Below are 13,316 nucleotides of genomic sequence, written 5' to 3'. Positions count from 1 at the left end.
ATGTTCAGGCAGAGGGACCAGGACATTCAAAGGCACAGCTCAGGAAATGATGAGCCAGTGTGAGGGAAGCATGGGGTGTGGTGTGGTTTACATCTTTATTTCTCCCAGCTCCTCACACAGAGCTTGGCACACAGGCCAGAGCAGTGATTCTCAACCTTGACTGCATTAGAGTCACTATATGCACCCACTGCCACCCTCTGTCCCAAGATGCTGGTTGTGCAGACATTATTATTTTATAGTTCCCCAGGAAATTCTAATGTGCAGCCGGGGTTAGATCTGCAGCCCTAGAGGAAAGGCACTGGACAACCTGGTGGTGGAGGCGGCAGGGGTAGATGCCATGTTATTATCCTGGTCTTACAGTTGAAGAAAACACAGCTTGGGTGGAGCACACGACTGCATTTGCCTACCAGCTAGGAGGCCAGGCAGGGCTGGGGTGGACCTGAGCTCTTTTGTCTCTAAGAGCCTTGCTCAGCCTTTACAGCCCAGAGCTGTGGTAGAGGCTTTCCCCAACGAGTGCAGTCCCAGAGGTTTCGCTGGACTGATATTTCTCACTCCTCCTCTTTGGGGGCAGGGGGCAAATAAACTTCAGAATTTCTTGGATCTACATATCCAAAGTAGCCTTTAATTTCTCCCTGTTCCTGTGCACGTTATTACATCCCTTCCGATCCTGGAAAAGCCAGGCAGCTGTCCTCAGCACCCTGAGGTGTTAATTATTTCTCAATTAGCAGTCCCTAGGCTGTGTAGAGCATAGTGGTGTGGAGAGGCCTAATGACTTGCCGTGTTTATACACCCCCACATCTTCAGAGCACTTTACCAATGGTAACTAATTAATGCTCACAACCCCCTTGGGAGGCAGGCCAAGAATGCTGCATTTTACTGTGAGATTGCAGGAGGCTCTGCAACTCCAGGCTGCAGAGTCCTATCAAGACAGTCACAGAGTAGATTTGCTCCCCATTGAGAGAGTCCAGGGTGGTGGAGATCCCAAGGTCGTGGAAACCCAGAATCTAGCCCTGTTGCTGCTAGTGACTTCCTGTGTGATATTTCAGTCAATCAATTGATCAGAATTTATTGAATGACTTAGTTTACAGAGCTTATTCATGGTTAAAGCCCCATGACGCACCACTCCACCCCCTGCAAAAAAAACAAAAGCAAGAAAACCCACACAGAAAAAAATCTATTCATTCCCTCACTTATTAATTGGTTATCACAAAGAAATAAAGCAAGAAAAGGACTCCACACCTGCCTTGGTGCCCCACAGCTCTGGGGACACACCACGCACTTAGCAATTTCCCCTAGCCAGAATAGGATCTCCTTGAGGGCAAGAAAAGGTTTTGCTTTTTTCTCTATCCTCATCCCTGAGCAGAGGGCCTGGCCCGGTATTGGGGCTTATCACAGGGTTTTGCTTTTTGGTTTATGTGTTGTTTTAATATAGCAATCAATAAATGAATGGATGGTTTGTCTTCCCTCAGATCATGGGCTCCTCTGAGGACACACTGAATCGTCCTTGCATCCAGAGCCCCTTGTCTGGCATCAGGAGGGGCTCTGAATGTGTGTTGAATAAGCAAATGAAGGCAGAGTTAATGATGAACTCCCCAACCTCATGAGCTCACGGCCTCCTGGAGAGGCTGCCTCTGAAAGCGGTGACACAGTGCCCTGTGGTAAGAAGCTGTGAGGAGGGAAGTGCAAGGTGCAGAGGGAACACACTGCAGATTGGGGGGTTGGGAAAGGACGTGACATTCAGCCATGAGGTGGGATCAGGGAGGGCTTCTCAGAGGAGGGGTACTTGGAATTGACCTTAAGGAATACATAGGAGCTTCCCAAGCCAAAAATGGGATGGAAAGACATTCTGGTCAGAGAGGCAATAAATTGCTTCTGATAAGGAAGATGGCTAGAGATAGTTCTGGCTGGAGCATAGAGCACCCCCAGGTGTCATGGACACACAACTGGACAGCCATCGGAAGCCAGGTGCAGCAGGGTCTGCTGGACAAATCTCTGAGTTTATCTCCATCTTTGTGGCCATTGAAACCTTTCTGATGAGGAACGATACTCCTCTCTGCCCCTCTCTTCCCCCCAACACACACAAACTCCTGCTCTGAGCACAATCCCTGGACACTTTGCGTCCCACTCTGTAGCATGGACTTGTCGTAACTTGAAAGTATAATTGGCACCACAGGAAGGCAGCCTTCTCCTCTGCTGCATGCCCCTAGGCAGACACTGCTCATGTAAGAAGCAGGCCTGTGGGCAAAAGAGGGTTCTACACCAGGAGAGGACTGGTCCACTGTGTTTCTTTGTCTGAAGTGAGAGCTCAGATTGGAGGAGGAGGATGGCGAGAGAGGCCGGAAAGGAGACTCCTATAATAGCCCAGACTAGGGCAGTGGGTGGGAGAGGAAGAGACAGATTCCAGAGACATCTGTCCAGAGACAGTCCACCTGGTGGACTCCTGAGCCCACCCCTGCACCCTTAGCCCAGCTCAGCCCAGACAGGCTGGACTGTGAGGGTGGCTTTGCAGTCAGGAAGGCCTTGACTAGGAATCTGCCCAGGCTCTTCTCAGCTACATGACCTTGGTGAGTTACTTATACATTTCTTTATCCATAAGACAGAAATCATAATAGCATCCCATGGGGCTGTTATGAAGGGACACTGAGCAATGTCATTGAAAGCTTCCAGCCCATCCCTCAACGCTTATTTACTCACTTTCTCTCCCATGTTGACTCTGGGGACCTTACTGCTCCCCTCATCCATCGTAAGGAGAGAACCCTCATCCTACTGCTGCTGCCTCTGGTTCTGAAAGACTCCCCACTCTCGCCACTGTGTAGGATGCAAATCTTTGGTCTTTGAGAGCCCCTTCTCCTTGGGCCCAGAGCACACCACTTGTTCATTTTTTCAGTGCCTAAGCCTAGCAGAGTGGAGGCCAGCAGGGATCAGGAAGGTGGGACTCTGTTTTTATGAGGAGTCCTCAGAATTAGAGTGTGGCTACTACTATCATCACCATCCGCATCATCAGTAACATTTATGGAGCCCTTGCTATGTGCCAGGGACAATATTAACTACTTTACACCCATGTCTTTTTCTTTCTTTCTTTCTTTCTTTCTTTCTTTCTTTCTTTCTTTCTTTCTTTCTTTCTTTCTTTTTTAAGACACAGTCTTGCTCTGTCGCTTAGGATGGAGTGCAGTGGCTTGAGCTCGGCTCAGTGCAACCTCTGCCTCCCAGGTTCAAGCAATTCTCATGCCTCAGCCTCCTGAGTAGCTGGGACTACAGGTGCACACCAGCACGCCCAGCAATTTTTTTTTTTTTTTTTTTTTTGTATTTTAGTAGAGACGGGGTTTCACATGTTGTCTAGGCTGGTCCAGAACTCCTGAGCTCAGGCAATCTGCCACCTTGGCCTCCCAAAGTGTTGGGATTACAGGCGTGAGCCACCACGCCTGGCCCATTTTACCCCTATGTCTGATTAAATCCTTAGAACATCTCCAGGAGGCATAAATATCACGGTTATATCCATTTTACAAATGAGGCAACCACGGCTCAGAAAAGTTGGTTGGCTTCTCCATGGTCAACACAATTAGTAAAAGGGGAAGAAGGGAGTCATACCCGGGCTTGTTGGATGCACAGCCTGATGTCTACACTCACAGCTTCCAATAGCAACTTATTTGTATCAGGCATGTCTTGACCCAGCACCAAAACTGCAGGAGCAATCACCCAAACAGACCCTGTCTGACTTGGCCTCTCTGTCTGGAGGCCTGCTCTTCAGCTCAGTGGCACCCCCATCAGGAGCCCTTCCTTGAAGCCCCCTTGGGCAGAGACTCTCCCTTTCCTGGCACCCCTTGTAATTTTGTCTTTGTCTCCCATCTGACCGGCTCACTCTCTGACACGTGTCACAATTGTGTGTGTAAGTGTGACAGGGCAAACAGACCTGAGTGCAAATCCTCATTTTGTTACCTACTTACCATATGGTCATTGGTGAGATACTCAACCTCCTCAAGCCTCAGATGCCTTATCCTTAAAATAGTAGTGACATCTCCCTCATGAAGCTGTAATGAAGATGAAATGAGTTTGCCCATGTAAAGGGCTTAGTACAGTGCCTGGCGCATAATCAGGGTTCAATAATGTTTGCTATTATTATTATTGTTGATGTTGACGGCAGTGCCCATGGCTGGCATGATGCCTGGCACACAGCAGGTTATGTAGCACATACAAAAAGTTCATCTCTTTATCCCACTAGACTGCAAGCTCCCAGAGGGGAGGGCCCATGTTTATCTCTGGCCCTGCTAGATGTCATAATGAATCTCAATACATATTGGCCAAATTAATGTATTTCTAAATAATTCCATCAATTCATAATAATGCCCTGCTAAAAATGCAATAGAGCAAAACCAGTAATAGTTAATCTGCCAACCAACAACTTCTTTTGCTTTCTTTTCTTTCTTTCTTTTTTTTTTTTTCAGACAGAGTCTTTCTCTGTCGCCCAGGCTGGAGTGCAATAGCATGATCTCGGCTCACTGCAACCTCCGCTTCCTGGGTTCAAGCGATTCTCCTGCCTCAGCTTCCCGAGTAGCTGGGATTACAGGCAACTGCCACCACACCCAGCTAATTTTTTGTATTTTTAGTAGAGATGGGGTTTCACCATGTTGGTCAGGCTTGCCTCGAACTCCTGACATCAGGTGATCCACCTGCCTCGGCCTCCCAAAGTGCTGGGATTACAGGCATGAGCCACTGTACCCAGCCACCAACAACTTCTTTTGGAACACCTCTTTAGGTTAGCTCTATGGAGCACTGGGCACAGCCAGTAGTCTGGGGCACAGTGTGGGTGCTCCAGGACAAAGGCAAAAATCAAATGTATGTGTGTCTGGGTGTGATTCCAGCAGTTTATCTGGTGTCCCTCATCTGGAACGATGATGGGAATTCAGTTCCTTTTGAGAAAACCCCCTTTTCTCTTTGGTGCAGGCTTTTGGTTTAGGCGTGTGGGGTTGACGAATACAATGTTAAACATGGTAGAGTCCATGCCCTCCAAAGTTGGTGGCTTAGAGAGGGGAGTGCAACGTCTGGATCCAGACATACCTGGGTTTTCTTCCTAGCTTCAGCATTCACTGGCTGTGTGATCCGGGCAAGTGATTAGACCTATCTGGCCTTCGGTTACTCTATGATGGGGTCGGTAACCCCCCTGAAATGTTTTGGGGATCAAGCAAACAACAGTACAAAACTTTGCAAACTGAAAGAACTGTATTAGTGATAGAAATATATTAGTGATAGACGTATATTCAGATCATCTGTTTGTAAGATTAAGGGTATAATGAGATAATGACTTTTAAGTAATTAAATGAGATTAGGTACGTAAAGCACTCAAAGGGCCCTGGCACAGAGTGCTCATCCAGCATTAACCATTGTTAATACTCCCTTGCACCTGCTGCTCCTCTAACTGGCAGCTGTCCCCGCAGCCCCATTTCCACAGGGCTCACTCCTTCGCCTCCTTTGGGTCTTTGCTGGAATGTCACCTTTGAAGCCAGAACTTCCTGACACCCTATTTTTCGCTTCAATCTACTCCTACTCCCAGCACCTCCAGCACTCCTGATACTCTCTCTCTTGCTTTATTTTTCTCCATAGCATTTATTGCCATTTAATATAGTAAATATCTTTTGCATCTTTTGGTTTACTTGTATTCTGTTCCCCACCCCACCCCTAGCCCCAGTAGAATGTAAGCTCCATGAGGGTAGGGATTTTTGTTTAAAAGTTTTCTTCACTGCAGCATCCCCGTGCCTAGACTGAGGGCACCAAAAATTTTCTGTAAATGGCCAGAGCATATTTTAGGCTTTGCAGGCCATATGGTTTCTTTTTTTTCTTTCTTTCTTTTTTTTTTTTTTTTTTGAGACAGAGTGTCGCTCTTTCGCCCAGGCTGGAGTGCAGTGGCGCAATCTCGGCTCACTGCAAGCTCCACCTCCCGGGTTCACGCCATTCTCCTGCCTCAGCCTCCTGAGTAGCTGGGACTACAGGTGCCCACCACCATGCCCGGCTAATTTTTGTATTTTTAGTAGAGACAGGGTTTCACTGTGTTAGCCAGGATGGTTTCGATCTCCAGACCTCATGATCCACCTGCCTCGGCCTCCCAAAGTGCTGGGATTACAGGCGTGAGCCACCGCGCCCGGCCTTTGCAGGCCATATGGTTTCTGTCCTAACTAACCAACTCTGTCACTGCAGCACGAAAGCAGCTATAGAGATATGTAAACAGATAAGCATGGCTGTGTTCCAGTGAAACTTGGCTTAATTAGCCAGGCACTGTAGTGCCTGTCTGTAGTCCCAGCTACTCAGGAGAGTGAGGCAGGAGGATTGCTTGAGCCCAGGAGTTCAAGGTTGCAGTGAGCTAGATCTCACCACTGCACTGCAGCCTGGGCGACAGAGTGAGAGAGACCGTGTCTCAAACAAACAAACAAAAACAAAAAAAAAAAAACTTTTTTTTTTTTAAAGAAGCAGGCAGCAGCCAGAATTTGGCCTGTGGGCCACAGTTTGCCAATTCCTGGCCTAGATCAACTCATGGCACATTGTATTAGCTTGATGCAAAAGTAATGGCAAAAACCATGATTACTTTTGCACCAACCTAATAGCTGCTCAATAAATATTTATTGACTGAATTAATTGTGAACAAATGAGCACAGGACTCCCAGAGACACCTGGTATAGTCCCTGGTACACAGCTGCACTCAATAAATACATATTCCTTCCTATTTTGTACTTAATAAATACGACAAGATAGGCTATGATAAATTGTATTAGAGGCACGAAGAAAGTGCTGTGGGAGAATTGAGGTGGTGGCTCTGCCCCTTGGGATGAGGGAGGACTTCAAGGATGTCTGTATAAGAGTTCTCCAGAGAAACAGAACCAAAAGACCAATAGGATGTGTGTGTGTGTGACAGAGAGAGAGAAAGAAAGAAAGAGCGAGAGATGTATTTTTAAGCAATTGGTTCATATGATTATGGAGGCTGGCAAGCACAATATTTGCAGAGTGGGCCAGCAGGCTGGAGACCCAGGGAAGAGCCAATGTTGCAGTTCAAGTCCAAATTCCCTCTTGCTTGAGGGAGGTCAGTCTGTTCTAGTTGGGCCTTCAACTGATTGAATGAGGCCCACCCACATTAGGAAGGCCAATCTGCTTTACTTGAAGCCCACACATTAAAATGTTAGTCTCATTCAAAATATACTCTCCAGGACCAGCCTGGCTAACATAGTGAAACCCCGACTGTACTAAAAATACAAAAATGAGCCAGGCATGGTGGCACACGCCTGTAATCCCAGCTATTCAGGAGGCTGAGGCAGGAGAATCACTTGAACCTGGGAGGCAGAGGTTGCAGTGAGCCGAGATCGTGCCACTGCACTCCAGCCTGGGTGACAGAGTGAGACTCTGTCTCAAAAAAATAAAAAAAAAAAAACCAACAAAACAAACCCAAAAAACCCAAAATATACTCTCACAGAAACATCCAGAATAATATTTAACCAAATATCTGGGCACTAGTTGTCTTAGTGTGTATGTGCTGCGATGACAGAATATCTGAGACTGGGTAGTTTATAAAGAACAGAAATGTCTTTTTTTTTTTTTTTTTTTTGAGGCTTGGTCTCACTTTGCTGCCCAGACTGTAGTGCAGTGGCACGATCTTGGCTCACTGGCAACCTCCGCCTCCCAGGCTCAAGCGATTCTTCTGCCTCAGTCTCTCGAGTAGCTGGGATTACAGGTGCGCAACTCTACTGCCCAGCTAATTTCTGTATTTTTAGTAGAGACAGGGTTTCACTGTGTTGGCCAGGCTGGTCTCCAACTCCTGACCTTAGGTGATCCTCTTGCCTTGGCCTCCCAAAGTGCTGGGATTACAGGGGTGAGCCACCGCATCCGGCCCAGAAATTTGTTTCTTACAGTTCTGGACACTGGAAAGTCCAAGATCAAGTCACTTGCTTTCAGTTTCTGGTGAGGGCTGCTCTCTGCTTCCAAGATGGCACGTTTTTGCTGCATGCTCACATGGTGGAAGGGGACAAAAAGGGACCAGTGCTGCGTCCTCACATGGCAGCAGAAATGGAAGGCTAGTAAGGGCCAGGCAGCTCTCTGAAGCCTCTTTCATTTATTTATTTATTTACTTATTGAGATGGAATCTCTCTCTGTTGCCCAGGCTGGAGTGCAGTGGTGTGATCTTGGCTCACTGCAACCTCCACCTCCTGGCTTCCAGCGATTCTCCTGCCTCAGCCTCCCAGGTAGTTGGGACTATGGGCGCGCGCCACCATGCCTGGCTAACTTTGTATTTTTAGTAGAGACAAGGTTTCCCCATGTTGACCAGGCTGGTCTCTAACTCCTGACCTCAGGTGATCTGCCCGCCTTGGCCTCCCAAAGTGCTGGGATTACAGGCCACCACGCCCAGCCCTGAAGCCTCTTTTATAAGGGCACGAATCCATTCCTAAGATCAGAACCCTCATGACTTAATGACTTCCCCCAAAGCCCCATCTCTCAATACCATCACATTGGGGTTTAAGTTCCAACCTATGAATTTCAGAGGGACAGATACATTCAAACCATAGCAGTAGTCCAACTAGGTTGATCCATAAAATTAATTATCACAGTGTGCAAAGCTGCTTCCCCCAGAAGCAGACCCTAAGTCAAGGATTCGAGGGCAAGTAGTTTATTTTGTAGTGATCCCAGGAAGCACTGCTGGGGAGTGGGGAAATAAGAGGGGAGGGAAATGAATACAAGGTGTGATAATGAGCAGGTTTTGCTGCAGACAACTGGGCCTCAATCCCTCTGGGCACCTCAATCCCTCTGGGAGACAATGCCAGGCTGCCTCAGAATTATCCTACTCCCAGGACTTAGGAGGCTGGGATATTTATCCTCCAATGTCCATTCACCATTATTAGCGGAAGGCTGCTCCTGGGGCCACTGACCACCCGGTGCTTCCCGTCTGCTTGGGCTGAGAAAGAGCCCTCGATTGAGAGTGACAGATGCTTGCGGTAGGATGAAGGGCACGCACCTGGTGGGTGAGGGCAGAGGGAATGTGGGCAGGGCACTTTAGTGATACTTGGGCTGGCCTTGCAGGATAAGCCCCCATCTTGTTTAATATACTGTTTTTCAAGTCTTTGACGCTCAGCGCTAAGACTAATCCTAAGTGGGGCAGTCACTAATAGCTGTCTCTACCTCTCTGTGCTAGCAGAGAGGCAAAGAGCATTTTCTCTTGTGCCCAGTTGGAAAACTCTCTGGGAAGGACTCTGATTGGCCCAGCTTGGGTCACGTGCATGCTCTTCAGATCAGGGGGCGGGGTATTATGATTGGCAACCTCCACCACCACTCATAGTGAGGGGAGGAGCAGTTAGTAGCCCACCAAGAAGAGGTGTGCTACTCCCAGCAGGGAGGGGGCTGGGCAGGTGAAAAAATGGATCTCCTGTACAGGAAGAGTTCTTTCGTTTGTTTATTTTATTTTGTGGGTGACAAATAAAACTCACAGAGGAGCTGCAAGTTTAATGAAACAATTTACATGCCAAAATAGAACAAGCCTCACCAAAGAGCTATTGACTGGTTTGGAAACACAAACACAAAACATCCATCCTAATTTTATGTATTCAGTGTATAGAGCAACATATGTGATAGAAGAGAAAATAATTTAAACCCCAAATAGTTTAAAAGCCATTCATTAGCACTCTTTAGCCTGCCTGCCATTCAATGCTGTATAAAGGGACCTCAGGAGAGTTACTTAATCTCTTTGAGCCTCAGTTTCCTTCTTTGTAAAATGGGAATGATGCTAATCTCAGCACTTTGGGAGGCCGAGGCGGGCGAATCACGAGGTCAGGAGTTCGAGACCCGCCTGGCCAACATGGTGAAACCCTGTCTCTCCTAAAAATACAAAAATTAGCCAGGCGTGGTGGCACGCACCTGTAGTCCCAGCTGCTCAGGAGGCTGGGGCAGGAGAATCGCTTGAACCCAGGAGGCAGAGATTGCAGTGAGCCGAGATTGTGCTACTGCACTCCAGCCTGGGCAATAGAGCAAGACTCTGTCTCAAAAAAACAAAACAAAACAAAACAAACAAAACACTACAGAGGTTGTATTCCAATGAGACCTGGGAGGCAGGAAAGGTGCCCTAGGTAGTGGATCATGGGGAGCAGAGGCAAGGAAGTGGGAAGTGAAAGCAGGTGTAGAGCCGGCTGTGCAGCCTGGGGTGCTGTGTGGCAGGAGGAGCTGGGGAGAAGGAGGGAAGCCAATGTGTCTCTAACCTCATCAGCAAGCTCCACCAGAGACTCCGGCCCCAGGAGCCGGGGAGGGTTTCTCACTGGAAGCGTGCCCGCAATGCCGGGGATCTGTTTCCATCTACTCATTTTACTGCTAAGTTGTAAAGTGCTAAATGTCATTATCCTCCCCTTCCTTAAACAAGAAAAAAAGTTAACAGCCTGAGAAAAGGAGATATTTCACTTCATTTGGCATCCAGCCACCATTATCCACACAGGGTGCTCCCTTGGGGTCTGGCTAGGGATGGAGAGGAGCCCTAATCTGTTCTGTTCTGCTTTCAGCTTCTAGCACCCACTCTTTGCAGGCTCCAGGCTGGGTGGCCAGGTCAGAGCTCAGCCTGGCTGCTGGCAGAGTAGCCAGCTACCCTCTAAACAGCTCAAACACTGCAATAGGTGCCAAAACAGAGGGAAAGTAACTTGTTCAAGGTCACTCTGCTTATTAGGGCCTGTTCTATATGGCCCAAGAAGGTGAACTTGAACCAAGGAAAATTACAGATTTCAACTCAATAGAAGGACAAACTCAGAAGACTTAGACCTGTTGAAAAATGATTCCTTCATGAGGTAGTGAGCTGTTTGTCTGCCAGAGGCATGCAAGTGTTGACTAGACCCTCCTTTCAGAAGACTCACTGTAGAGAGGAGTCTGCTCTAGATGGCAGGGTGGGGGGTGGGGGTAAAAAAGCTTATGATTAAAGTTCTTTCCAACTCTGAGACTCTAGAAATGTATACCTGAGAAATCTCACCCATTTTCATGATCTTTAACATGCCTGGCCCCTGCTGTCTGAACAGGAGTTTCTGGCTGCCTGATGATGGCATGACATAGAAGGAGTGAGCAGGCAGAACAAGGTGTGATTCATCTTCATTATTCTGATTACGGGGTCATTAAGGCTTTCACTCTGCAGTGCTCCCTCGAGGACCTCCTGCTGCTTCCACTGTATGACAGTTGATCCTCCCAGCAGCCTAGTGGGCAGGGGTGTCCCACAGGGCTCAAAGCCGTACTTAAACATCACTCACCCATTGAAGCTGCCGTCCCTGTGGACTGCAAGGCCTGGCCTTAGCGGTGACTTGTTGAAGGGGGCAGCCATAGGCCAAATCCCAAGGTCTGGGAACAGCCATGCCCTCTTCTCCATTGGGCTGTGGAAAGGCCACTAACCCAGGATGAGTATGGCTAGTGTGGAGAGACTGAGGTTGCCAGCTAAAACCTTCAGTAGCTTCTCTTAGGTTTCCTACTGGTCCCTAGGGCCCAGTATAACTTGCTCATCACGGTCTAGACTGTGAGCTCCTAAAGGCAAGGACAGGGTCTGTTTTGTTTCCCACTATGGCTCCAGAGCTTGGCAGTATGCTTGGCACTTGACCAGCGCTTGGTAAATATCTGTTGAGTGAGTGAATGGAAAACCTGTAGTCTTCCCGAATGTGACAGAAGTGAAACTGGCAAGCAGGCATCCCTAAAAGGGTGGACAGCGCTGTACCATGAGTGATATGGTTTGGCTGTGTGTCCTCACCCAAATCTCATGTGGAATTTTAATCCTCAGTGTTGGAGGTGGGGCCTGGTGGGAGGTGATTGAATCATGGGGGAGGTTTCTCATGAATGGTTTAGCACCATCCCCCTTGTGCTGTTGACATGATAGAGTTCTCACCAGATCCGGTTGTTTAAAAGTATGTTGCACCCCGCCCCTCTCTCTTGCTCCTTCTCTGGCCATGTAAGATGTGCCTGCTTCCCCTTCACCTTCTGCCATGATTTGAAAGTTTCCTGAGGCCTCCCATGAAACCGACCAGATGCCAGCATCATGCTTCCTGTACAGCCTAAGGAAACATGAGTCAATTAAACCTCTTTTCTTTATAAATTACCCAGTCTCAAATGTTTCTTTGTAGCCATGTAAGAAGGGACTAATACAATGAGTCTGGAGGTTTGGACAAGTCCCTGCTCTTTGGGCCTCAGTTTCCCAATCACAGAATTGGGGAACTGGCATGAGGCTGGATAGGGGGTAGGAAGAAAGGCCATGTTTCCTGGCTGAGCTCTAGACCTCAAGGGTCCTTGGGCTACAGAGCTGGCCCCAGCCTCTGTCATTGGACTTGGTAATGGAGCCACATCTTTGGGACTGAGGTGCCACATCACTGCTGGGCATTTACTCAGTTCAACATCCAAAACTAAGTCTGTCTTATATGCCAAGTGCACTGTGGGCCATGGGGCCAAATGAGTTGTGGTTCCTGCTATGAAGAACCCAGAGTTGAGTGGGGGCAATGGACATGCAAAGAGAAGGAAAGAAATGCAACACAGTGGGACAAAATGCCCAAGAGCTCTCCATGCGTGAAAGGGAGTGATTAATGAGAGCTGAAAGGATGTGCAAGACTTCCTGGAGGAGGTGCCTTTGAGCTGACCATTTGGGGTAGAAATGACAGGAAAAAAGCCAGTGGAGGAAAAGGGTGGACAAAGGCACCAAGGTTAAGGCAGTGTGGGAGCAGAGATGAGGGGTAAAGTAACAGGTAGGGTTGGTGCTCACAGGGCATGGAAGAGGCCCAACTCTAGACCGAAGATGACACAGCTCTTGCACAGGTCCGTGTTCCAGGACAGAGCACTGAACGAGGCTAGTCTGGTTCAAATCCTGGCCCTTCACATACTTACCTGTGACCTTGTTCTGTGTCTCAATTTTCTCATCTGTAAATGAGGATTCTAATACCTAACCTTCAGAGCTGTTGAGAACATTAAGTGAGATTACACCATGAGATTGCATTAAGTGAGATTACACCATGAGATTGCATTAAGTGAGATTACATGAGATTAGCACAGAGTAGGCAGTCTGGGAAATGGGGTTTCCTATCTCTCTTTGGCTTTTTGTTAATATGCAGATACTCCTGAGAAAAGCTATAGCGGGCATGTGTTAACCATTTATATAATTAGGGTGAATGAGATTATCAGAAAGTTTACTGAAAAAGTTATGAGAGGACAGGGAGGCAATGGAGGGAGAAATGCATGCCTTTAGGGACAGGAAAGGCAAGAGAGGAAACAAACTAGGGAGCCTGGGGCAAAAGATAAACTTCATCAACCTCTAAGTTTTGCCAGAAGACTGCCTTAAATTCAGTTTGTTT

The sequence above is a fragment of the Pan troglodytes genome, chromosome 1 (assembly GCF_028858775.2).
Source record: "Pan troglodytes isolate AG18354 chromosome 1, NHGRI_mPanTro3-v2.0_pri, whole genome shotgun sequence".
NCBI classification, from domain to species: domain Eukaryota; kingdom Metazoa; phylum Chordata; class Mammalia; order Primates; family Hominidae; genus Pan; species Pan troglodytes.
The sequence above is the reverse complement of the archived record's forward strand: the minus strand, read 5'-3'. Positions refer to the sequence as shown.